The sequence below is a fragment of the Leopardus geoffroyi genome, chromosome A1 (genome assembly GCF_018350155.1).
Source record: "Leopardus geoffroyi isolate Oge1 chromosome A1, O.geoffroyi_Oge1_pat1.0, whole genome shotgun sequence".
NCBI lineage: Eukaryota > Metazoa > Chordata > Mammalia > Carnivora > Felidae > Leopardus > Leopardus geoffroyi.
In genome coordinates, this window is record NC_059326.1 from 74,631,296 (window position 1) to 74,657,314 (window position 26,019).

General features: G+C 39.2%; 1 long non-coding RNA gene across 1 annotated transcript; it reads left to right on the forward strand.

Moving 5' to 3' along the window:
• Positions 1-687: 687 nt before the first annotated feature.
• Positions 688-18,965, forward strand: LOC123596061. The gene is made up of 2 exons (XR_006711516.1): positions 688-891; positions 18,705-18,965. It is a non-coding gene; the product is annotated as an uncharacterized LOC123596061 (long non-coding RNA).
• Positions 18,966-26,019: the final 7,054 nt, after the last annotated feature.

A 26,019-nucleotide genomic window follows, 5' to 3' on the forward strand; every position in this document is an offset into this window, starting at 1 on the left:
TTTCCAGGATAAATGATAAATTTAGAAGTCTGCATTAAAAAGCTTTGAAAACTACTTTGCCATCCACCCTCTCTGGAAATATAGTTAATATTGAAAAATGAGCAGCTTTAACTCAAAGAGGTAGTGTTAGAAGCTGTATTCTGAGGGGAGATAATTAAGTCAATGAGGGAGAGAAAAGTCTCTGATGAAACTAAGAAACAGTAAAAGCTAAAAGCAGTGAAAATGTTTGTAATAATATTAGCTGTAATGTTTTAGTCAATGTCAAAGAATGAAAGAATGGAATAGAACAACAAAATAAATGGGGCGCCTGGGTGGCGCAGTCGGTTAAGCGTCCGACCTCAGCCAGGTCACGATCTCGCGGTCCGTGAGTTCGAGCCCCGCGTCAGGCTCTGGGCTGATGGCTCAGAGCCTGGAGCCTGTTTCTGATTCTGTGTCTCCCTCTCTCTCTGCCCCTCCCCCGTTCATGCTCTGTCTCCCTCTGTCCCAAAAATAAATAAACGTTGAAAAAATAAATAAATAAATAAACAAAATAAAAAGAAAGATTTTAAATTTCACCCAAAGACATCAAGGATAGAAACATGGCTGGAACTATCTGCCCTCGAGATTCTGGATGGGATTGTGATGCCAGGTGGCTTCTAGAACCGAACTGGATGCACTGAGGTCACAGTACAACCATGTCTTCCAATATGGTTGCCAGTCCTGAAGCTAGATTTTGTTTGCCACTTTTGGGTTTATTATGCAATCACCAAACCATGATTGATTATTTTCCCCATATCAACGGCTATCTGGCAAATATAATTGGCAAAGTGAATCATATTGGGTCTATAAACCCAGTCATGAGCAGTCAGCAAAGACTCGCCTTGGGACTAATTCCTGTATGAGTTTTGAAGGGTAAGTAGGAGCTAGCAAGTTCAATGAGCAACGTCTCTTGTGTGGGGAAAGCATATACATATAATATATGATTATATGTCATATAGTATATGTTTTTACCCTATAAAGTAACACGTTGGGAGATATGTGTGCAGTGCTTCAGAGATGAACGTGGCATCGTAGGGGACTTTTAACTAATCAATATGGCTAAGTCCTTGTGGAAATTAGGATACAAAGACAAGACTGGTGGCCAGACAGGGTGAGCAGAGCAGCTTATCAAGGGCCTTGCTCACCGGGAGAAGGAATTTGAACTTGGTTCTGCACAAGAGCACTTTTAAGCAAGCGAGGCACACAGGGGTTGATGTTATAAAGAGTTCGCTGAATATTGTGAAGGACTCATTGGACGGATGTGTTGGGCACAGTTAGATGTCATTTGTCTGAAATCAAGTTGTCTGCTCTGACAGAAGAGCAGATAGTAGAAAAGTAGTATGTGGGAGATATCGTCAGGGTTCCAGCACATTTGGAAAGGGTTGTCAGTGGGCTATCGTATTCGATGTTTACGAGAGTAAAAAGAAACAAATACAAGCATCATGTAACCTCAAAAATATTTTGTTTAGGGATATTGACAATGCAAAGGCAATTTTTAGAAGGAAACGGCCACGGGAAAACAGAACAGAGGCACATATAAAGCACAATTCTTGACACTGTATCAGTCACTGTTCCATTCTTGTCTGGAATTTTCTTCACTCCAGAGTTTGTGGAGAAATCCAGTACAGAAGCAAATGTCAATTTTTCAAATATCTTTTCATTTTTGTTTTATGTAGTAATAAACTCTAGCAATCTGGAAAAAAAATCATGAGTTTCATCAATATCATATGTATATTTAATATAATTAATATATGTATGCATATACACATACATGCATTCATATATGTAAACCGAATGAGGAAAGTGGAAACGAGAGGCAAAAGATATCCTGGCAATCAAATTGAAAAAAAAATGTTTTTTTCTTGGAGGAATAATCAACTGTATCACATGCCTAAAATTTACCACTAGATTCAACAATAGTGATTAGTGGCCTTAAGTCTTGTTGAGATGGTGGAAACCAGTGTGAATTGGAAATTTTTGAAAATGGATGGAAAGAAATTGGAGACAGTGATGCAGACAATCACTGTCAGTGGTTTCAAAAGGGGCAGTGGCACCTGGGTGGCTCATTCAGCTAAGCGTCCGACTTTGGCTCAGGTCATGATCTCCTGGTTCGTGGGTTTGAGCCCCACATCAGGCTCTGGACTGACAGCTCAGAGTCTACAGCCTCTTTGGAATCTGCCTCTCCCTCTCTCTTTCCCTCCCCTGCTCATGCTCTGTCTCTCTCTGTCTCTCAAAAGCAAATAAACGTTAAAAATTTTCAGAAAGGTGGGGCAAAGTAATGGCTTCTTGGGATGCTGGTGGGACGGTCCAGTAATGAGCAAGGAACAGATGATATGGCGATAGTGGAGAATCACTAAAATTATGCCCTATTATAAGGGGACGAAAACAGGAGTTGAGCCCAAGTGGAAGGGGTCCCTGTATTCACGCTTACAAAAGCTCATTTCTCAGCAACACTGAGAGTATACTTGAGGTGCATTGTTATTGATTGAAAGAAAGGCCAGTCACCTATGCTTATGCCCCTTTTCTGCATATGTGTAGTGTGGTGTAGACAGAAGTTTGGATTTAATCAAGGTTTTGCATTTGCCAAATGGGAGAGAGAGAGAGAGAGGAGAGAGAGAGAGAGAGAGAGAGAGAGTAAATAAGGGATATATGACTGTAAGGGAGGGAGGAGAGTGGTTATAAAGATTTATCATGGATTTAAGTAGGGTAAGGAAGAGAGCAAAGACATCAACAAAAGTAATGGACATTACAAATTTGGTAGACTCAATGAGCTGGAGGTCCTGCTGGATTTGAAAAGTTTATCAATTATGGTACAAGATCGAGACAGCTGGGAAGGAAGCTGGGAATGACCAGAGAGAGGCGCATGGCATTTAGATTGGGTGGCGGCCATCACTGCTAATGACAAGATCTAGTTATGATGTTGACGTTGACTGCAATTTAGATACACTGGAGATCGAGATGAATTGGATTTTAGAAAGCTAAGCAGGCTAGTGCCAAGCTGCAAACCCAAGATGTCTTGACTACAGGACTCATACAAAAGAACCTCCCATCTTCTATGTTAGCTATTGAGTAATAGCCGCTACTTGGTAACTTCCATTGGTGGGTATTGCTGCCGGGGAAATGCAACCTATTTGGGTCCTAATGAGCTGTCCCTTTCCAGTCGTTCTGAGAAATACTGGAGAGTTTTAACTCCAGGGAGTCCTTGGATGCATCCCCAGCAGCACCTGCTGTCATCGGGATAGGACCCCCATCTCATTCACTGTTGACAGCGCTCAAAGCAGCTTGAGGTGAGGGCTTGACCGCAAGCTAAGTTGCTTTCTGGATTTTACTTCTTAATATCTCTTTTCTTCCCCGAAGTTCCAGAAAACGTTCTTTCCTTTCACATCACTCTCAAAATTTCAATACACGTATTACTCCTTGAGCTGTTTATTTCTGTCTGTATTCTTACCACGAATCTGTCTCATGGACTAACTCTGAAGTTCCTGCAGCACAAGGGCTATTTGTATTTAAAATACTTTTTATTTTTTATAACTCAGGGTGATTTGTATGATGCTCAATAAATGGTATTGATATTCATAGGTGTTTGCATTCCTTAAGGGTGAAAATCATTTTTATAATTACTGACTGGTAAATGACAGTGCAGGGGCGAGCAGAGGAGAGAGGGAAAAGGTTTATTTATATGAACACTACACCCCAGTCCACAAAAAAATAGAGCTTTGCAATATTATTCAAGTAAAAATCATGGGACTTTGCTCTTCTAGATTTTCTGAATAGAAATTCAGAGCCAAGCCAAATATTAGTCAGCGTGACCATGAATACCAATCATGTCATCTGCCTCTTTCTTATAACTTCTGGAAATACGTTTTAGACAAGTTTTTTACTGTTATAAAGCAAAGGGGAGAAACTCTCTAAGCGATTAATATTGTTTTACCACCTGTTTCGTAATGAATAAGATGCTAATTTAAAGAAGTTAACAGTTATCCAAATAGGCCAGAAGAAGTCATATTTCTTAAAATTATTCCTATTATTTTAAAAGTTTGAAGACAGCTTTTTTATTTTATTTTAGACAGAGAACACACAAGCAGGGAAAGGGGCAGAGGGAGAGAGAGAGAGAGAGAGAAAGAGAGAGACAGAGAGAGAGAATCTCAAGCCGGATCCATGTTCGGTGCAGAACCAACAGGGGGCCGGATCCCATGACCGCGAGATCATGATCTGAGCTGAAATCAAGAGTTGGATGCACAACTGATTGAGCTACCCAGGCGTTCCAAAGACAGCTTTCTTTTTTTTTTTTTTTTAATGTTTTATTTATTTTTTGGGGGACAGAGAGAGACAGAGCATGAACGGGGGAGGGGCAGAGAGAGAGGGAGACACAGAATCGGAAACAGGCTCCAGGCTCTGAGCCATCAGCCCAGAGCCTGACGCGGGGCTCGAACTCACGGACCGCGAGATCGTGACCTGGCTGAAGTCGGACGCTTAACCGACTGCGCCACCCAGGCGCCCCCAAAGACAGCTTTCTATTAAAAAATAATGTTCTAGAATAGCATTTTTCTCCATAAATGTGGGCTTATTTAGAATAAATCAGTTACAGACATCTAAAAATATTTGCCAACTTTCTTCTATTCAGATATATTTCACACCACACTTAGTGCTTCTTGCAAAGATAGATTTATAGAATTTTGGGGATCCATAAACCTGTTAGATTACAGAAAATTTGATATTTTGAGGTTTGATCAAATGTCTGAGTACTCTATTCCCAGACTCTGAAGAAAATGACAAAGCACGAGAGAAAGAAAGAAAGAAAGAAAGAAAGAAAGAAAGAAAGAAAAGAAAGGCTAGAGGGAAGAGGACGGAGGAGACACTAGAGGAGGGGAGTGGATGGAAGGAGAGACATCATTATGGCTCATTGATGTGCAACACCAGACATAAGTGGAAATAAAATGATACAGAGTTTGTAGAGAATTCTCAACCATTGAAAGAATGATTCCAGGAGTCTGTGGAGATTGAGAGAAACCCACTAAGTTAGAGAACTGAACACAGATTCGGGTCCAGTGGCTTAACAAAGACAAACCTAGTGTTACAGTGATTGTTTTTAGGGGCCAGTTATGCACAGAAACCTTCCACGAAAGACTTTGGAAAGAACCAGAAATGTGTGTAGCAGGGGTTTTATCCAATGGCTGAAAAGGGGGGAGGAGAAGGTAATCTGTGAGAAAATGTTGAAACCTAAAAGGGGATCAATGCAAAGAACAAGAAAGAAAATAAGAAAATTAGATGAATAAAATTATATTAAAACTATAAACTCTACTTCAAGAAACAGGAAAAATAATAAAAATACCACTTAATTTCCCAATTTTACTAAAGAGGACATTATTTAACATGCAAATATGTAATTATGATAATATAATATGGCAGAGTCGTATATTCCAGCAACAAGGAAGATAAATTGTAATTTGGAAAAATTACATATGCAATCCGAAACAGATGCGCTTTGTTTTGTTGGAGACATTTACATACGGAAGAAAACATATCAAAGCATTGAAAGGCCAACCCCCCCCCCCCAAAAAAATTTACACTATAAGCCACATGAATTTAAAAACTTAAAATTGAAAAATCTATGGTGGGAAGAAATTGACATGCTAAATTGTTGATTTCCTGTTTGCACTTGAGTTTTTTACCTGAAGGACTTGGTGTCGTGTGGACGGTGTTCAAGGCTGATGCATTTTCATGAAATACATTAGCTACAGCCAGGATATTAAGACAGACAATGATCTCAACATCCCATATCAGCCAATACATTTTACACGAACAAAGTTACTATTCCATTGTAATTGGCACCAGCATTATTCGACATAAATGTGTCTCAAAAATGCACCCATGGCCACGAGATCTGTGTGAATAGTTCCGTCACCTATGGTCACCATTTTATTTAATCGGTCTTTGAGGGATATACATTGTTGTTCATTTAAACATCTTAATTCTCCTGTTACAAGGTATTATGCCAATAGTGATAACAAGTATATCAAGCCTTTCCTAGTAGTAAGAAATTTAGAACAAATGCCTTAAGAGATTATAAATGATTCCTTAGAGATTACAGATAATGTATGTAAAATGGCATGTCTGAGTTCAACTGCATCAAGCAAGGACCATGAGAATGATCCTGATTATATTCAGATTAGATAGTTCTGCATTCAGTGATTACTTCTCAGCTCTTTTACCCTTTGCCACCACTTTGAACCGCTTAAAAGTCTTTATTAATTTGCTTTACAGCTCTATATGTCATTAATGAGGCCTGCAGCATCATTTAAGTTTTGCTTAATTTTATTTTTTATAGGAACTCACTTTGTTACACTATTATTACTTTATATTAGCAAACATTAAGGATTTTCCACTTGGAAACACATAAACAAAAAGAAACCCTTTGATAATGCAAAGTTTATATCAAACCACCTGATTGCGTCTATTATTACTGTTTTATTTTTGAATATTACTAACATTTTCTAAGTTACAAAGGAGCAGATGAGACTGTCAGGGGATGTATTTTTGCTTCCCCAAATCATGCCATTCCATTAAAGTCATTTGTCAATTTTATGAGATTTAATCCAGGATCTAGCATTCACTGAAGCTACTTCTGTCTTAAACCATCAAGAATGGTGCTAATCAACAGATTCATTTTTCACAGCATTAGAGTGCTATGTGAATTTAATAAAACAACAAAATTAAAACAGCCTAACACATAGAAATTATCAGTACACACAACATTATTATTCCCTGTGTCACCCTTTGTGCCTATCATCGCTTACGGTACAGTTTATAATATTGACTTCTGAGAATTGTATTCTTGAATGACCATCTTCTCGTCCTGTTTTAATTTTTTCGCTCATGGTGTTAAAAATAAGCCTCAGTGTTGAGATTTAATATAGAGTTTGTGATTCTGATTTCTTTAAAAAAAAAAAAAAAAAAAGCTTATCAAGGGTAAGTCTGTGTGACATAAAAATAGCCTGGCTTTCCTGGTGACTGTTGTGGAGTCATTAATGAGGGTAATTGTCTCCTGCTTTTTAACTATTGTTAATTTTTGAAAGTTCCTTTAGCAAGAGCTTGCTAGAAGTTGTATTGATACCTCAAACGAGGTCGTTAAGCAGCTCTTGAGCATTTCTAGGTGAGATGCACATTTAGAATGTCATCTTTAAAAATTTTATTTAAGATTTTAGGCATTCCTGAAGGGAACAGAGTATTTTTCAGTTTTTTTTTTTTTTTTTTTGGTGCGTGTGTGCGTGTGTGTGTGTGTGTGTGTGTGTGTGTGAAATGTAGACGAAAGCATTGAAAGGTTTAAAATGATTGGACTGCCTGAAAAGTGATCAAAAGAAAAAAAAATATTTTGGACTTTCTCCATCTTTTTAGTTGTTAGTGCTTGTGGAATTTAACGAATTTAACAAATTGGAGCCTAGGGTGTAGCAGTTCTCATGACTTTCTGTGACATTGTGATTTATACTTGAGAAAATTGTATTGGCCCTTTCTCTCCACTTCTGGCACAGAGCTCCTAAAACCCTTGGATTTCCTAAGTGATGACAGCAGCAAAGTGACTCTTGGAAAGTGTCTGAGGATGAGGCCGGTACCTAGAGGTGTCAACCAAGTGGTTAGATGGTTAGACTTTCAGTCCCACCCCTTGAACTCCAGGGAGGGGAACTGGCTGGAAGTTGGATCCATCGGCAGTAGTCAATGATTTAATCAGTCATGCCTAAGCAATGAAGCCTCCATAAAAATCTTCAAAGAATGGGGCTTGGAATGCTTCTGGGCTGGTGGGAGGCGGTGGGAGAATAGTGTTCCTGGAAAGGGCATAGAAACTCCACGCCTTGTCTCATAACTTGCCCTATGTATCTTTTCCACCTATTTGTTCCTGAGGTATACTGCTTTTATAATAAGCTGTCATCGCACTCTCAACAATAGCTAAATTATGGAAAGAGCCTAAATATCCATCAACTGATGAATAGATAAAGAAATTGTGGTTTATATACACAATGGAATACTACGTGGCAATGAGAAAGAATGAAATATGGCCTTTTGTAGCAACATGGATGGAACTGGAGAGTGTTATGCTAAGTGAAATAAGTCATACAGAGAAAGACAGATACCATATGTTTTCACTCTTATGTGGATCCTGAGAAACTTAACAGAAGACCATGGGGGAGGGGAAGGGAAAAAAATGGTTAGAGAGGGAGGGAGCCAAACCATAAGAGACTCCTAAAAACTGAGAACAAACTGAGGGTTGATGGGGGGTGGGAGGGAGGAGTGGGTGGGTAGGTGATGGGTATTGAGGAGGGCACCTGTTGGGATGAGCACTGGGTGTTGTATGGAAACTAACTTGACAAATTTCATCATCATCATCATCATCATCATAATAATAATAAGCTGTCATCTAGTAAGTTGAATGTTCCTCTGAGTTCTGTGGGTCACTCTAGCAAATTAATAGAATCCAAGGAAGGGGTAGTGGAAACTTCTGACTTACGGCTAGTTGGTTAGAAGCACAGGTAAGGACCTGGGTTCGGACCGAGGTCTGAAGCCCAAAGAGGGCTGTGGGGAACCCCAATCTCCAGTCAGTGGGCCAGAAGCACAGGTGATAATAACCTGGGCTTGTAACTGGCTCCTTATGTGGTGGCGGAGTCGAGGGAAGAGCACGCTGGTAGGAATGAGTCCTCAACCTTAGAATCTGCTGTTATCCTTACGGGAGGTAGCATCAGAATTGAGCTGCATGGTGCGACTCCCTCCTGGTGTCCGAGAACCGTGTGGATGTGTGGGAAAGCCCCTCCACACATGGGAAATTGGGGGACCAGATCTTAATTTACTTTCCAATGCATCAACTTTGGTCTGTCCATCTCTACTCCCAAAATCTTACATTATTTGGAAACAGAAATTTGACACTCTTAAACACTTTATCGTAACTCACCTTTAGTTCAGAGAAGCAACTGAATTGTATTAAACTTCTTCCCTCTTCTAAATCACTACCGTTCCGCAGGAGATTTCAACTAAGTGGTTTGTTGGGGTCAATTCTTAAGAATCCTCTAAGCGTCACGTTGGATCACTGATTTATAGAAACGTGCTGGTTAGTGTCATATTGTGAGAGCATCTCCCCTGGGTTTCCCCTTATGTGTGTGTATTTTCATTTCCGTCCATGGGAATCACTATTCCATATTTTTTTGCTATATCTCTGATTCAGTTTCACATGTTTTCATCTCGGGCTATTATGTAAATAAGGCGCTACCTTAAGTATTCAAATTAAGATGTAACATATGGGCAGCCAGGTGGTCTTTTTTTTTTTTTTTTTATAAAAGAGCTTCAGGATTTAGGAAAATACTGCACATACCCAAACCCTTTATAGTGAATACCTCACACTTAAAATATGGGAATTAATACTGTGATAATGGATAATAGACTCACTTATTCTAAGTTTCGAGATGGGTAAAGCTGGTATTCTCCCCTCCTGTTCCTAGAAAAAAACTAAAAGCAACAGAAGAACTACAGCCAAAAAGAAACTTTTTTTTTTTTTTTAAAGAAAACTAGGTAAAATTAGAGCCTCCATGTAATGACTGATTGGAAGAACTTCCAGGATTTGTAGAGAGACCGAAAGATCACAAGAAATGTGTCAATGAAACAGAACCCAGATAGCGATGGTCCAAAAAGATCCAGCCAAATACAGTTTTCAAGGGTTAGGTGCACAGCCCAAAGCACCTTGTCTACATACACGGAACAGACTGGGCAAACAGCTAGCTGAGAGTCATTGAAATTCTGTTTAGTTTCAGAAAGTGACTCTGCAGAATAAGGGATCACAGGGAAAATCCATTTTTGTAGGATACACCTATCTCTGCAGAAGGGACCAAAACAACAGCCTTTGCATTTAAAATAACGGTATAGAGACTAAAATAAGAAAAACAACTCATACAGAGTTTATTCCCTTTTGCTCAGGGAAAAACAAACAAAAACTAAATTATCCACAAATTTTGGAGCATTAAAGAAAATTCTAGAAAGACTTTCTTCCCCCCACCTATGCCCCCAAACACACACGCATATACGCACACACGCACACACATACACACACACACCCAAAGACCTGTGTGTATGTTTTCTATCTATCTAATCCAAGAAAAACACGCCTGAATAAAGCTCGGAAGAGAAAAGAAACAAGGAAATAATCTATCAGTTTGAAGTTAAGAGCCTTCTAATTCCAAGTAGAAGAGACTACCTGATGATAGCCACTGCAGCGGAGGAAACAACTAGAAAAGATGGGGGGAAATGATAACTCTTCTTTTGAAGGGTTCAGAATGGTACAGCAGCAAGTGAAGCCGGAGGATGTAGGAACCCGGGGGTTAGGGAGTTTTGTTCATCTGAATGATCTGCAGAAGATTCCCTCAGGCTGACTCTGTGAGGGGGAAGCCTGCGTCAGATGTCACATCCCAAGAAGGAGAGAAAGAGGCTGGCTGGGCAGGGGTGAAGGGGGTGAAGCAGAGCTTTGGCAGAGATGGGGCTCCCCTTGGATATCTACCAATAGTGCGGCAGCAGGCTTACAACCCAAGCAGAAAGCATTGGAAAAGCAGCCTGGATGTCCATGCAGGCTGGTGAGATACGACTGGAGGAACCTGGTAAGAGGCCTGCAGAATACACGAGAGTGTCAGAAGGAAACCCTGAATGCTTAGGGACAAACCATAGGCAGTGTTGTTTCCGAATGAATTACTGTGATCAGCCTGACTCTATGTATGCCCTTCCAAGACAACCATACACATAAATAAAAGGAACCAGGGTGATTTTTCCAGAGCGGAGGCCAGGAAAAGAACCAGATGAGTCTTGAATACGTTATTGTGGCACAAATCAGGGAAACGCTCTCTGAGAATCATAATGACAGGTCAAGGGGACAGGTTCTGGAGAATGTGACTACATCAAAATTAGTAATTCTGATAATATAACCAGGTAAGTGAAATATAAAACCCGAGCCCATTGATAAGGAAAAAAAAAAAAATCAAAAAAAATCAATCCTTGTTTCACAAGGAACAGGATACTTACAGAGTATTAAAGTTACCTCCCCCCCCACCAGTCTTATTAATTATAAAGATGAAAATTCTAATTTTGCAGTGGAGACAAGGACTTTGACTGACAAGTATTTTCCTGAGTGGTCACCATGAACATCATCAGTAGTGGGCAAGTTGAAATCGTGCTCTACCCAATAAAATGCAATCAGAAAAACACAGCATTGCTTTCCAGCAAAGATGTTTAACTTGGATCTAAACACAAGGCAATATCAAACAAACCAAACTCCAATCAGGGATACTACAAAATAATCCTCCTGGAATCTGTAAAAATGTCAAAGTCATGACTGATAGGTAAAAGACCTGGGACTTTTCCAAAGCGAGACTCCAGACAGAGCAAGATTAAAACTAAATGGAATGATTCTGAACTGAACCCTTTTGTCACAAAGATATTATGGAAATATTTGGTGAGACATGAATGAGGTCTAAGGATTAGATGATAGTGGTGTATTAAAGTTAATTTGTTGATTTTGTTAATGGAATTGGTCATGGGAGACTGTTTTCATAGAAATTAACATTCGATTATTGCAGGTTGATGGGGCATCTGGGAGACAACTTAATCTCAAGTGATTCAGAAAAAATAAATTAGCCATCTTATGCTTGCAAGTTCTTTGCACATGTGTGATTCTTTCAAAATACAACGTTTAAAATCAAATAAGTTATGTAAAATGAGCATTATTTTAATGATTTATATATTATCTCATTTTCTCTTGCTTGGAGTTTAAACATGAACAAGGACTTAACTTTTTCATAGAAAGGCAATCTGTGTGGGAAAAAAAAAAACACATTCAAATACAGAAAATGGATTATATACTTCAAATCAATCAAGATAACTTTAGCCATTGAAATAATAGAAGGCTTGAAATTTGAGCCTGCTAATCACAATAAAAATAATGGCAAAGTTTATCCTTAACGAAAACACATTCCTACAAAACTATAAGACAAACAATACTATCTTAATTAGAAAAGAAAAAAAAAATGGGAATGAGAGGCTTTGTTTTCTTTTTGCTTAGCTGTTACATTCTTGACCAAAAAGAAAGAACATCCACTCCAAAGAAATGTAGTTTATGTCTTCTGGAAACCAGAGTCTCAGGTTTTTGCTACTTCAATGCGCACAGCATGAAGGCGTGATGTGGGATCTGTTTGCGGAGGGCAATTTGTGGTATATGTATGTATACTCAATTATAGAAATAACTGTGACGTTGAGTAACAATTTACATAAGAGGCTTTCAAATGTGACACAAATGCTTTGGGCTTTGTTAAAAAATGAATATATACCCAAGATCCCTTTTGATATTTACATCTGAACAACTGAAGAGCCTTAGGGTAAGACTGCTTTGTTTTGCGGGTTTCTAAGTTTGAACCGGGTGTGCAGAAAGAAAATGGAGATTTTGAAAGAAGAGCTGAGACGTTGTGGGATCCACTCTGTCTCCCTTGCTGCCCGCCTGGCGGGTGGCCGCCACTGTGATCTAGGGCGTGGGCTCTGCAATCACACTACCCAGCACCTAGAGACACTTACTGACAAATTTGCAAAGTATTTTCTCCTTCCCACAGTTCTGTCACCTCTAAGATGGGCCAATCAAAGTAGCTGCTTTGTATATATATAAATGAGTCAGTGATTCTCAGATACTATTCCACTGGTCCCAAACCTCAGTACTAGAAAATTTCAGTTTTAAATACTTTCAGAATGTCACTATTAACGTTGATAGTTAAGTAGCCTTTCGATGTTTACCATACCATGATCCCGGTGACTCATGGAAGCTCTCTTTTAAAAAAGACCTATTTTTAAGCATGAGTTGTAATTAATTGTCATTTTGTAATTGCTATTTTAGAAGATGAGGTTTGGATTCTGTTTGCCTGCATAGGGTGCCAGGGTGGTGGAACACAATGAAATGATTGATGATTCCCAGCAATTCCGTGGAAGCTATCACAGAGCGTAGATCATGGCTTTGTCCCCTCGGACCCCCTGAAATGATGAATTTATATATAATCCACTTGGGATACTCACAGACTCCTTTTCATGGTTTCTTAGCTATAAATACTGGCGAAGTGATAATGTAAGGAAGCAAGGGAGTTTTTCTGAGGTTCGTTTTGTTTTCTCCTTTGGGGAAACGTCTCTTTGCTAATCTGCTTTGTTCAGTTACACTTCTATCATATCTTTTATTTCTCACTTACTGTTTGCTTTAGATTCTGTTCAGCTTTTCTTGCTGTGGTCGTAGGCTGTCACTCTCTAAGGTGTTTGCATGTACAGTTCACATGTGATAAGCTGTGACATATAATGCTACCTCTGTGACTAGGCTTATAAGGGAATTTTCAAGTCACATTAAGATTGACAGGAAAAGCCACTCTGCATATGATAGCACGTAGCTTGGCAAAAGTAATGATACTCTAGCTTTATGCAAGTATTTGTAGCCTTTTCTTCCCCTCTGATGCCCTCCTGTGCACTCAAGGAAAACCAGTGCAACAAACATTTGACTCCTCTGCGCTCCTGAGTCCAGCAGGATGGAATTTCTGGTAACTGCACAGACTATAGGGAAAATTGGAGGTGGACACACTGCATTTTTTGGAAACAAAGCAACCATTTTATATTTGATCTCAATAGAACTGGGGATAACTGATGCTTATCCGCTGGGGTCTCACAGAGCTGTTTACCATTATTCTCCGGGCACCGAGTTCACTTGGACAATATCCTGAGCAAAGACTTATTCTTCAGAGAATCGCAGTCCGTGGGGAAACTCTTCCCCCCGATCGCCCTTGGGACAGCTTTTCGATCTCACACTTCACTTCCACTCTCAGATGCAATCTGCGTGACACCGAATCCCTTCCATGGTGTTGGGTTCTAAAAGCAGCATGGGAAGTGAAAATGTATATCACCAAGATAACCTAACCAGTGAACAGAGGCGACCGCTCTGCGAGAGGCAGAGATAAAGGCTTCCAGAGGGCAGAACAGAGCAGAGCAAAAGCCTGCCCTGACCATGCCACGCTTCTCTGCAGGCCTTACAGAGCCGCTATTGACCCGGCACTTGATAATTTAAAAGCACTGCCGCATAGATCATCCTATTGCAATTGTATGTGACCTACAGGGGGTAGAGTCCCTATTTGTAATTTTTTTTTTCTAAAGGGCTTGGTCTAACTGACTTGCCTGAAGAACCTCACTTTGGACTCACATTTCATATGAGCTCGATTTTGGTTCTAACCTCTTTTCACTGAGACACAGTCATGTTTTGCTGTTGTTCTTGTGGTTTCCCAGCCAGGCACACCTGCCTGAAGGTACGCTCAGTATCCTTCACAGATCTTCAGTTCTTACTTATTCTAGAAAGGCGATCGGTCTATTCCTCAACGTCGCCCTTCGCCATTACATAGATAGCAGGTGTTCCAGGATTCTAAGTCACTGTGCCCTGCTTCTGTGGCTATAAAATTGAAAAAGTTGCACGAGTTACCCATTCATTCTCAGCTTGTTTGCTGCTTCAGTTTAAATGTCTACAGGTCAGAATCGATGAGGTGGGAATAAACAACACTTCTAATCTCTTTTGTTGCTATCGTTCTATCATTTCAGCCTTAAAATATAACATCATTTTTTCCTCCTTTCGTGTCCTCTTTAATAAAATCTTGACAGCACAAGAAATGTGCTACATAACCTTAGAAAGAGATTAAAAAATATCTTTTGTCACTTAGCCTTCCCTAATCTTCATCTACATGCAAAATTGTCACTTATCCTTCTGACAGGTTTTACTGTTCATTTTTACATAAAAAAAAAAAACACACTTGAACACTTCTTTGAATGCACACTTCTATTTAAACCATTCAGATGAGTTACAATGGCATTTTCCAAAATAATACACTAAAATAGATAAATAGATTCCTGAACGTAAGTGGGGTATTTGATCTTTGAAACACTTACAAGAGGGAATCTTTGTTATTGCAAATATTTCAAACACATATCAGGTGAGGTAAAACTACTTAATTGTAAACAACTCACATAATAATAAACTTCCTTGGGAGCAAACCACAGAGGCTGTGCACTTAACTTCTGATTGGGTGGGAAAATGGCTACAGAGAGTAACATTGATTTGTGGTTTTAAAAAATTTGTGCATTTCATAAAACCTGACTTAATTATCAATTCTCAATTATGAATTATACATGATGAAGTTAGAAGTGTATTTTTATTTGCTGAGCGTACACATGTTTATGTAATATAAGTTTTTGTGTTGTTTTCTTATTACATAATTATAACACAAGAATAGGAACCATGCATGAGATAGATTATCGAGGTTAACGATCAGCCTTCTTTACGATTTTAAAGTACATCCGTACAGTTGATAATACCCATGCTCTAAATTCTCTCTCAAAAATGTAAAGAATAGGTAAATACTTTCATTTGACAGCAAAAAGAATTTCTGGGGTTTTCTCCCTGCTGGAATTATTTGAATTTTCATCAATAAAATGTGAATCTTCTCAATGGTTTCTTCTCCCCATTGCTGCTTTTCAGTTTATTCTTGATTTTGGGGAATAGCATAGGGCTGCTGGTAAGTATTTCAGTTGTTGGGAATTATTAGTTGGACTTAATTAATTCTTGCTTGGTTCAATCAGATAACATGTGGAGGATTTAGACTGATCTTGGTTTTAGTCTTTAATTCTCAATAATTTCTTGACATGACTAAAGGGCGAGTTTGTGGGAGTCCTATAGAATCTCTGTTACAACTATTTATTTCCTCTGAGGTTTCCAGCGTGAGATGTGTGTGTGCCTGGGCTTGAGCCCTTACGAGCGTACATTCACGGGGAGCGAGAAGGCGAGGAAAAATAATATGAAAACCGACCCATATATTGCATGGCTATATAATTCGATAAATTTATATTCTTAGTGTGCCTTATGCGGCAAAGTTTTCTGATATAAAGAGATTCTCAAGTATGTTTATCAATATCAGATCGTGCTGTCGATACTGTACCCACAGGGGAATTTTCCATGAAGCTAAAGAAACAGAAGCTTCAGGGACTCCCCCCCCCCCGCCCCCGCCCCACCAACCCCCCTCACCTACCCCCCCACCAAACCCCCCCACCTACCCACCCCTCCACCAACCCCCCCACCTACCCACCCCCCCACCTACCCCCCCAGCCAACCCCCCCCCTACCTACCCCCCCCCACCTCACAGACCTTCCCAAAGCCCTGGACAGGCAATGGGTTCATATCGTTTGTGTGTTCACATATGTTTATAAAATCTGCAAAAGCGAGATACTTAGGGTCACCGTTACTTTCCCTTCAACTTTTTCCTATCACCTTTTCTCTTCCGTGACTGGAATAACTACAAGTGGCTGCTAAGGGGAGGTAGAGTGAGGACACTTTTAGTGGGTATGGTGTTGTGGTTCACATCACTCCCTTGTATATATCTCACTATTGCCCGCTGTCCTGGGGTGCAAATTGTTCCCAAGAATACACCTGCTTCCTCCATCTTGTCACACTGTTTCGCAACTGGAACATCGGGGACCTGTATTCAAATTGTGACGTGAAGTGTTCTACACACACACACACACACACACACACACACACACACCCCTCTTCAAAGTATGTGAGTCACGGAGGAAAATCAAGGTCGACAACGTACGGAGCCAGAATTAAATCTGGAGAAGTCTCAAGATGTCACATACAGACTATAATTCTTAAGGTCATGGGATCCTTATCAGCTGAACGTTCTTTCTTGTCAGGGATGTTCTTAATGATGCATCGCATAAAATTATACACTTATATCACATTTATTTTTTTCTTTGATGAGTATCAGGCAAAATGGAATTTTTCAGAATTCTTGTATTTTCACAGCAAAACCTGCAGCAGCACTGCAAAAAATAGGCATGTCTGGAACAGCTCAGAGGGGGAAGAATCTGACCAAGATTTCCCCAAATTTGAAAAAACTCCTACAACTGAAAGGAACTTTTCTGAACAATCGAAAGTGTAAAGCAACTTTTGCGTAGTCAAGCTAAAAGAAAGAGAAAATGATCTTTTTATCTCTACAGAAAATATTGTGTCATATTTTGCCATAGAAAGGTGATCAAAGTATATGTAACTCAATATGAGGGAAGCGTTACAGAGTTTGTCAAGCAGTCAGTTAATCAGAATATGTAGACCTGGTCATTGGAGGTATTTTTCATCATTTATTATTCGTTGAGCGTTTTGAAAGACTTTGATTATGTTCATTTTTAACAACTCTACTGAGACACTTTTGCCATATAAAAGTTGTATGTACTTAAGATATAAAGCTCAATTGTTCACTATAGGTATACCTTGTGAAAAGGTTATCACAATCAAAGTAAATAACATATGCATCACCTCACATAGTTACTGTGTGTGTGTGTGTGTGTGTGTGTGTACGTCTTTGTGCATGTATTGAGGTTTAAGACATATCCTCTTAGCAAATTTCAAGTATACGGTACAGTATTGTTAACTATTGTTACCATGCTATGTCCCTCTTTCCATACATTTTTATGAGTTTGTATCATCTTTCTTAAAATGGAGCTTTATATACGCATAAAGCAGACCCCACAGAACTCTGTTCACATCTGAATATGGTCTTTGATTTTCTCTGTCTCTCTCCCCCCCCCCTCTCTCTCTGGTCTCTTTTTTTTAAGATTTTATTTTTTAAGTAATCTCTACCCCCAATGTGGGGGCTTGAACCCAGAACCCCAAGATCAAGAGTCACATGTTCTACCCACCGAGCCAACCAGCCACCCCAAACTCTCTCTCGATCTCTTTTTTTGGTAGTTATTTTGAAAATAGGAGGTTTTTTTTTTTTAATTTAACAAATAAAATTATAAAATTCTAAGATTCTTTTTTTTAATTTTAAGATTTTTATGATTTCTTAAGACTCAAAAGTTCTTATGCTATGTTGGCATGCTGAATAACGACAGCAAATTTATTTTTTGGAAAAATAATAACATAAAGGAATTAAAGGGAACTATTTTGGTATACTAATTGACTAACTACCACAAAGTATATACTAAAAGTTATCTCATATTAATGTTTTATGAAGGGAAGCAATATATTCTACATTTTGATTTGTTGATAAATTTCAAATAAATTTTAAATCATCATATAATTTCTAATACATTTTAAATCTATGTTATCATTTAAGAAAAGACATAATGTTGGAAAAAGTACCAAAATTATAAAAACAAAACATATCCTTATAATTGCATACACTGTGTATATAATACAAATTATCTAAAACTTTTATTAAATGTAGATTAATCATTTATCTGTGCACTTTGAATTTTTCATCGGGTAAAAAATAGTCATCACAGATTAAATATGTATTCATTGAATCATCACAATTACTCCATTAAAATATAATAAACAATTTTTATTTTCATTGTGTGTGCAAAATTCTAAAAACTTTGCATTATTGTCATTTCAGATTTCTGAATCCATGCTATTATAGAACACGCCCAAGTTCTTTCCCTCATTTTATTAGGCTGCAAGTGACGTGTTTTCACGTTCTGTGCAGGCATAAAGCATATTAAAAGGGGATTATTTGGAAAGACTCATCCAAAGGATCTTACGAAGGATGAGAATAGGATGAGAATGTTAAAATAACAATTTCTGTTAACATAATCTACTTTTCCTCCAGACTTTTTGCTTTCAGATTGAAGAAGGCACGACTTCACCTGCCTAGGAAAGCAGCCTTGGAAACACAGGCTTTGGGAACAAACCTGACAAACAGCCACAGAATTCCTACCAGGGAAAACATGGGGCCGGGTGGCGGGGGCGGGGGCTGCCTGCCTGTAGAGTCAGCTTCGTACCAATTACACTGCACTTCAGGAAAAGTGCTTTTGAATCGTACGTGCGCTTTTAAAAATAAAACTTGGGGAGTTCTTCTCTGTTGAAACCATCTGAGCTGTCAGTTTAGCTAACCTTTGTTTGCCTGTCACTGAGTTCCCGTGATTAAATGCGAAGATTATAATCATTAACCGTGCCTCGGGTTCACTGTGGGTGGAATTTGATGTGCGGGTGACATTCTGTTTACACGATGGAGTCAAAATCAGACTTCATTTTTTCTAGCTCAGCACCCAGAGGTCTCTGGGTTAGCTACCGAGGGCCAGCGCCCTAGTGTTTCCTGGCTGTGGATTAAATGTCGCTTCTGGATCTGCTGGGAAGGTTGTCCCTGCATCCTGGGATCCAGGCACCCCCTTTCACGGAGACACATCGTGGGGGCCACTTGATAATTTTCATCCCTTTGGAAATATTCTCTTTTACACATTTTGGCCATGAGGCAATTTTAATGAATATGTTCGTTTCTCATGTTGGTTTATTGCTATAAATGGTGGTAACAAGGGTGCCAAATAATGCTGAAGTTACTCTCCTACACCTGCTAGCAAAGCAGATGCAGGTTTGGTAGGCTAAGGCACAAAGTGATTTTTCCAAGAGTAGGCCAGTTTTGAATACCATGTGTAATAACCATGTGTAATAACGTTACATGGTTATTACCACGTGTAATAACGTTAAATGTGTTTATTGGCTATGTGCGAAAAGAACTTAGTAACTTGCTTACAATGGTAAGCAATTTAAATTCAAACCAACTACTTCCTTCTTTTTTTTTTTTTTTTTTTTTTTTTTTCAGGTTGACTTCAATTCCATCTGAGGAGACCACAAAACCAGCCTGCACTTTTGGCCAATATTTAACAGTTGAAGAATGATAAGTTGATGATATATATTTACATCAGTATTATTTTACTCTCTACTGCTGTTATTCTCTTGCTTTTTTGAATATTGAGAGCAGATTTGTAATTTTTTTTTTTCAGGGGGGGGGATTTCTAATTTGTAATTTTTACTCCCTGTAATAGATCAAAGCTTTTTCTAAATATGTAAATTTGCCATCCAACTTCCTTCAAAAGCTACATCTCTGGCATCTGATCAAATGGTTAAGACCCATTGATATACTGACTACCTGAGTTTCTGAGATACAATGAATATAATCACTAAATGAGTCATGTTTCAAAGAGAATAAGGAAAGATCCTCAATAAAATACTTATAATTTCAAATTACTTTCCTAGATTCTGTTAGGCTTCAATAATTGATACGGTAAATAAAATTAGAAATAACCAAAATTGAATTGCATATTAATAACTTTCCTTTTAATTGCTAATTAGTGAAAATATTATTTGCCATCAAAACATAACCTGGCAATTTCAAATAACATCTCAAACATCCTTGGAAGTAATGAGTCTCGCTTGGAAAGTAATAAAGTATTCAGGCTGTACAATTCCAAAAAAACTGTAGAAATAGTTGTCTCATAAAAGGATCCCGATGCCCTTTGCAACATATACACTGATCTTTACTTCAGTTCAGAGAATATGCTTTTTTTTTAATATATGGAATAATGACCTAAGTGTGATTGCAAGAGTGTTGAATTGAAATTAAACATGTTTGGGGAGCCTGGGGAGCTCAGTCAGTTGAGTGCCACACTCTTGATTTCAGCTCAGGTCATGATGCCAGTGTTCCTCAGAGAGAGCCCCATATCGGGTTCTGCACTGACAGTGTGGAGCCTGCTTGGGATTCTCTCTCTCCCTCTCTCTCTGCCCCTGCCCTGCTTGTACTCTCTCTCTCCCTCAAAATAAATAAACTTAAAAAAATGCAATATGCTTACTATGAATCCACATAATCATCAAGGCAAAAACAATCGAAGAGATAATGATAGTATTTGAAATCGGGTCAATTATGGCTGTGATGCACTGATTAAAAACCATAGATGAATCCTAAGTGAAGACATCTTGAATACTGCGTTTAGAGGGTTGATCAGTCTAGGCATCGTGTGGCCCTCCTGCTGCTAAGTCTTCTCTGACCTTTGCTGTTTTCATTCATGTTATAGTGATTTTTCCAGTTGTTTTCATTCATGTTATAATGATCGCTGCAGTGGGATGGCTTTCTTCCCTCCTAGTCATCCACGCCCCGGGGGAGGGGGGCAAGGAAGATGACCACAGCCCTTATAAAGGCTCTGCGGTGGCTCCTCAATACTGCCCTTTTGGGTAAACTTGCAAGAGAAGTCAGGGTCAAGGAAGACACTGTGCAGAATGCTGATAACGGAGACAGGTGCTTTCTTATGAGATGCAAATCTACCCTAAGACATCATCTCCTGGGGCCACAATTATTCCAACATAACTTTGATGGACAAAAGTAACACGTCCTCCTCACCCCACCGCCCAGACGTATATGGCACATCATAAAAGAGATCTGTGGGCACCTCAGGAACAAACAAACATGGGACAAGGTCAAGTGAAAGTCACGTGTGGTTCTAGAACCAAGAATGAAATAGTAATAACACTAGTACTTACAGTAATAGTAATAAACAAAAATGAGTTCTCTTGTGCTGAGTGCTAATTGTGTGCGAGGCATCAGTCAAATTGCTTTACATGTATTAACCAATTTAATTCCCAAACCACTTGATTGGTTTTACTTTTACCCCTGTTTATAGATGCTGAAAATGGAACAGAGAGGTATAGTAACTGCCCCGTATCACACATATAGAAAAAATAAATGATGATCGGGACACAAATGTGAACACGTTAAAAAAAAAAAAAAAAAGAAAAGAAAAGCACAACAAATAAAAACACTGTGTCTACAATGAAGGCACATGTGTGATGTTTCCATGTTCCTGCAAGAGATATGTGGAAGGATTGTCACAATACCAATAATGGCTATTTCAAAATGGCAGGACATCTAGTGGGAATTTTCTTTATATATTTATCTTTCCTTTGATTTATTTTTAATAATGGCCCTTAGGTCATATTTTGACTGGAAACCTTAGCCTAGATGGCTCAGCTAGAAATGTAAGATCCTGGTCCTAGAAAGTAGACCTGAGACAATATCGAGGCTCTCATCCTAAAGACATGGCCTCTCAGTTTGGAAACACAAGCCCAAACACAAAGAAGACTCAATACTTAATACTCAAACTGTCCTGGTGGGATTCCTACCCAATGTTGGCTACACAAGTCTGTAGATTTCATGAAGAATGCAAGTGACTCCTTAAAGGAATAGTTAAGTAATCCCTTACCGTGAGCTACCAATATCAAGTAAATATTTGCCAATAATTTAAACAAGAATTGTATTCAGACAACAACCCCTCTATGGACATATAGGTTTTCCTTTTCCCATAGGCTGGGGTACATGCCATAGAGGTTTTTAAGCATCTTGAAGGTCATCCTGCCCATGTCTCATACTTGACTAGTTTCTTATTTCTGCGGATCCTCTAACCTGCCACTGACTTGAGCTCTTTGACTGCCTGGAGTATTCCATCATCCTGTCAAGATGGCTTCTGCTCTTTGCTACCCATTACTTCATCCCACAGTCTTCCTATCCCACACACCCAGATCTTCTGTGTCTCCCTACCTTCACTCATTTACCCTGGGTCCCTCTCTCCTCTGTACTTGCCAGATATTTTTCACCTTTTCTGACGCAGAGCAATTGTGTTCTGAAATCCACGCCCTCAGGATCTTCCTTCCCATTCAAGTAGCTTATTTAAGTTTTTCTAAATTTTTTTTCCTCCTAAGGAGAAAGACTGATCCCTATTTAAAAATTTCTTTTGTTCTATTACCTAAACATATTGTAAAGAAAAGTACATTAAGTCACCTTATTGCTTTTTTTTTTTTTAATTCCCTCATCACATCTCTACTCCTAATTGGTTCCTTTGCTAGAATCTGTCCCCAAGACACCAACACCAGAATGATCTTCCTAATTCGCCACTGTGATCATTTTATTCGCTCCCTCAAGTCTCCCCATCATCTAACTGACAAAGCTCAACCTTGCCTACATCAGACGTGTCCACACAGGCAGGTTTGCTTCTCAGCATATCCAGCTCACAACCCCCCCATGGCAGTCATCCTCGACTACTTGTATTTTTTCCAAAGGTGTCCGTGCCTCTCTCCTCACCCTTTTGCTCCCCGTGGCATGGACTTTTCCCATCCAACTTTTTCACAGAATAACAATTAACACTATTCATGTAGACTTCATATCTCTTTTAAAGGTCTTAACATCATCCCACATTGGGTTAGCCTCTCTCTTCTTGTGTTCATCGAATTGCCTGTGGTTCTAAAATACAGCTAATGGCACTCATCTCTACTTCTTATCTGCATGTTTGTTCAACCAAATAGGAGGCATTTTTCAACCTGAAAATCCACAATCATATTTAACAACTCTTAAACATTAATACACATTAAATGAGCAAGTGACTTTACAGTTCATGTGAAATGTTAAAATTCAAAACTATTCATAAATATGAAAAAAACTGAGACACATCACAACTGAACAATTTTAATGCCCTCGTAAACCATCAACCAAAAAAATCAATAGAATTTGCATTACATCGTAATGCTAGATACCAGAGCACCTGGCTAAGAGTTACTGAAATGTCTTGCAAATCAACACTTTAAAGAACTTAAGCTTTATATATGCGAGGTATTTTATATCACGGGTATGCCTTACAATAAATGCCTAGGCCATCTATGTCAAAACTTAAGACTATTATTTCTAACATCAAATCTGCTCAAATAATAGCCCAATATTTGAAATCAGAGTTATCTTGAAAAACTCTAGGGCACGTCATTTCATTTCAGGGGAGGTAGCTCTTCCTTTTCTGCAACCCTGATTTGGGGGCTGACAAGTAGAAGACTCGATTCTGGTTTTAACACACGGGCTTTGCCCAAATCAGTACCTGAAATGCTAATTGAGGACGCGGGAGCAGGTAATTCACCAAGGTATTTTTAGTTCATACCTTGATATGATTTTTTTTGTCATTCTTAGACTGGCCACAGTCTGGCCATGTCTGGGCCATTTAATCTTTCCCCTCTGCTTGCAAGCAGGCAGCTGGCCTTTCCAGAAGAGACCCCAGCAGGTGCTCCGCATTTGTGGCCTTAACTCTCATTGTATTTCAATTCTCTCTGGCTCATTCCACATCTGGAATTCCTGTCCTTGCTCCCAGTTACCCCCCAGTGTTGCCCCATGAGAGGGTTTTAGTTTATTTAGCGCTTCTCAGACTTTAATGAGGATAAGAATCACCTGGAGATCTTGTTTAAATGCGGATTCTGATTGTGTGGCTCTGACATGGGGTTGGGAGAATTTTCATTTCCAACACGTTCCCAGATGAGGACGCTGCTGGTTCTGGGTCACAGATCATTTTGTGTAGCAAGAGTGTAGTTCACAAAGCACAGATTATTGGAGTGATTATATGATAAGTTTGTTTAGATTTTGGACTCTGGTTTCACTATTTACTAGCAGGGGAACCTTGGGCAACCTGTATAAACGTTCTCAGCTTCAAGGAACTTTTCCTATAAAAAGGCCTGTTAATACTTCAGAGGGTTCATGGGAGGACAGGGGATAATACAGTTCAATGTCCGGTGCCTTTTAAATGGGAGGTTGCTCCTTAATGTAAATGGCCTTCTTTGCCTCTCCTTGTCCCCTTGATCTTTCAGCATGAGTCATTTACTGAGCGAGTTTGTCACTCATTTTCTCCTGCCTCTACTTGGTCCTTTCCCGCTTTTAGGTTCGTCTCTGGCGCCGTGGTCTATTATTCATTGATTAACTGACCATTCACTAACGATCTTTCATACCCGCATCTTTCTTCATAGACAGACCCTCCTGAGATCATGGGGACCCACAACGGTAAAGCTTTGGTAATGTGATGCTCTCATGACAAAAGCAAACTTTTCTTTTGCAGATCGAACGTTAGCATCCCTCCAGTAAATTTTGTGAAATTCACTGAGGACAGTGAAATTCAATGAGAATTTTTACTGGGCTGTCTAACTCGGGGTGCTCGGTTAAGGTCACCCCTTCCCTCGTACAGATGTCTCTCCTGATAAATGGGCATATAATAAAGGCCTGTTTTGCCAGTGTGCATAATTACGTATGTGATTTTTCCTAAATTGGGTTTGATAGAAAAGTTTGATTTTAATAAGACAGCTTTATTATTTATATGATCCAGAATAATCCATTTCAGCTGATTATTATTTTTTTTAATGCTTAAACAGTTTTGGAGTGTCAATTAAAAGGAGCTACAGAACATCATTGCCATCATCATTGTGGCATTTGTTGTATAAACAATTAAGTGCATTTGATCCTGAAATTAAGCAAGCAGGGAAATATTCGAACAAATGTACTGCAATCCAAAATAACATGACAGATACGATTTATGCATGAAGGCTATGGGAAGTGACATATTTTTTAAATTGTCTATCATTGATGCTATGTTAAATAAAAACCTGTTATTTGTGGCATTTGAATCAATTATACATTTTAATCCAACTTTTGTTTTGATGCTATTCCCTTCCACTCAAAGATCTAAGCCGTCTACCTACAGGGGGAGACCATCCCTTAGTACAATATCTAATGAATATCACAACATCTTTTATTTCTTGAATTTCCCCGATTCAATGGGAAAAGTTATGTTAAGCACTGCATTGGGGTCTTTCTGGCATTGTTAGCCTGGCATAATGTAAGAAATATTTTTGGGCTAAATTTTCATCCTGGTGTAAAAGTGGTAAATTAAGCTTTTCTTGCAAGCAGTTTTACTCCTGTTAAAATTTTTGTTCCAGGTACCTAACTAAAATAGAAGATTTAAAAACCGTGCATGACCTAGTACTCTTCTGTGAACAAGTTTATGATCTGCCTTGCATCAAACTGCACATATATGTGCACACATCTGCACCATAATATGTGGGTCCTTTGTGTCTATCAGACAGCTGTATCCATTCAGATTTTACATTTAAAATGCCAGGATTCTGGGGCCCCTGGGTGGCTCGGTCGGTTAAGCGTCCGACTTCGGCTCAGGTCACGATCTCGCGGTCCGTGAGCTCGAGCCCCGCGTCGGGCTCTGTGCTGACCGCTCGGAGCCTGGAGCCTGTTTCCGATTCTGTGTCTCCCTCTCTCTCTGCCCCTCCCCTGCTCGTGCTCTGTC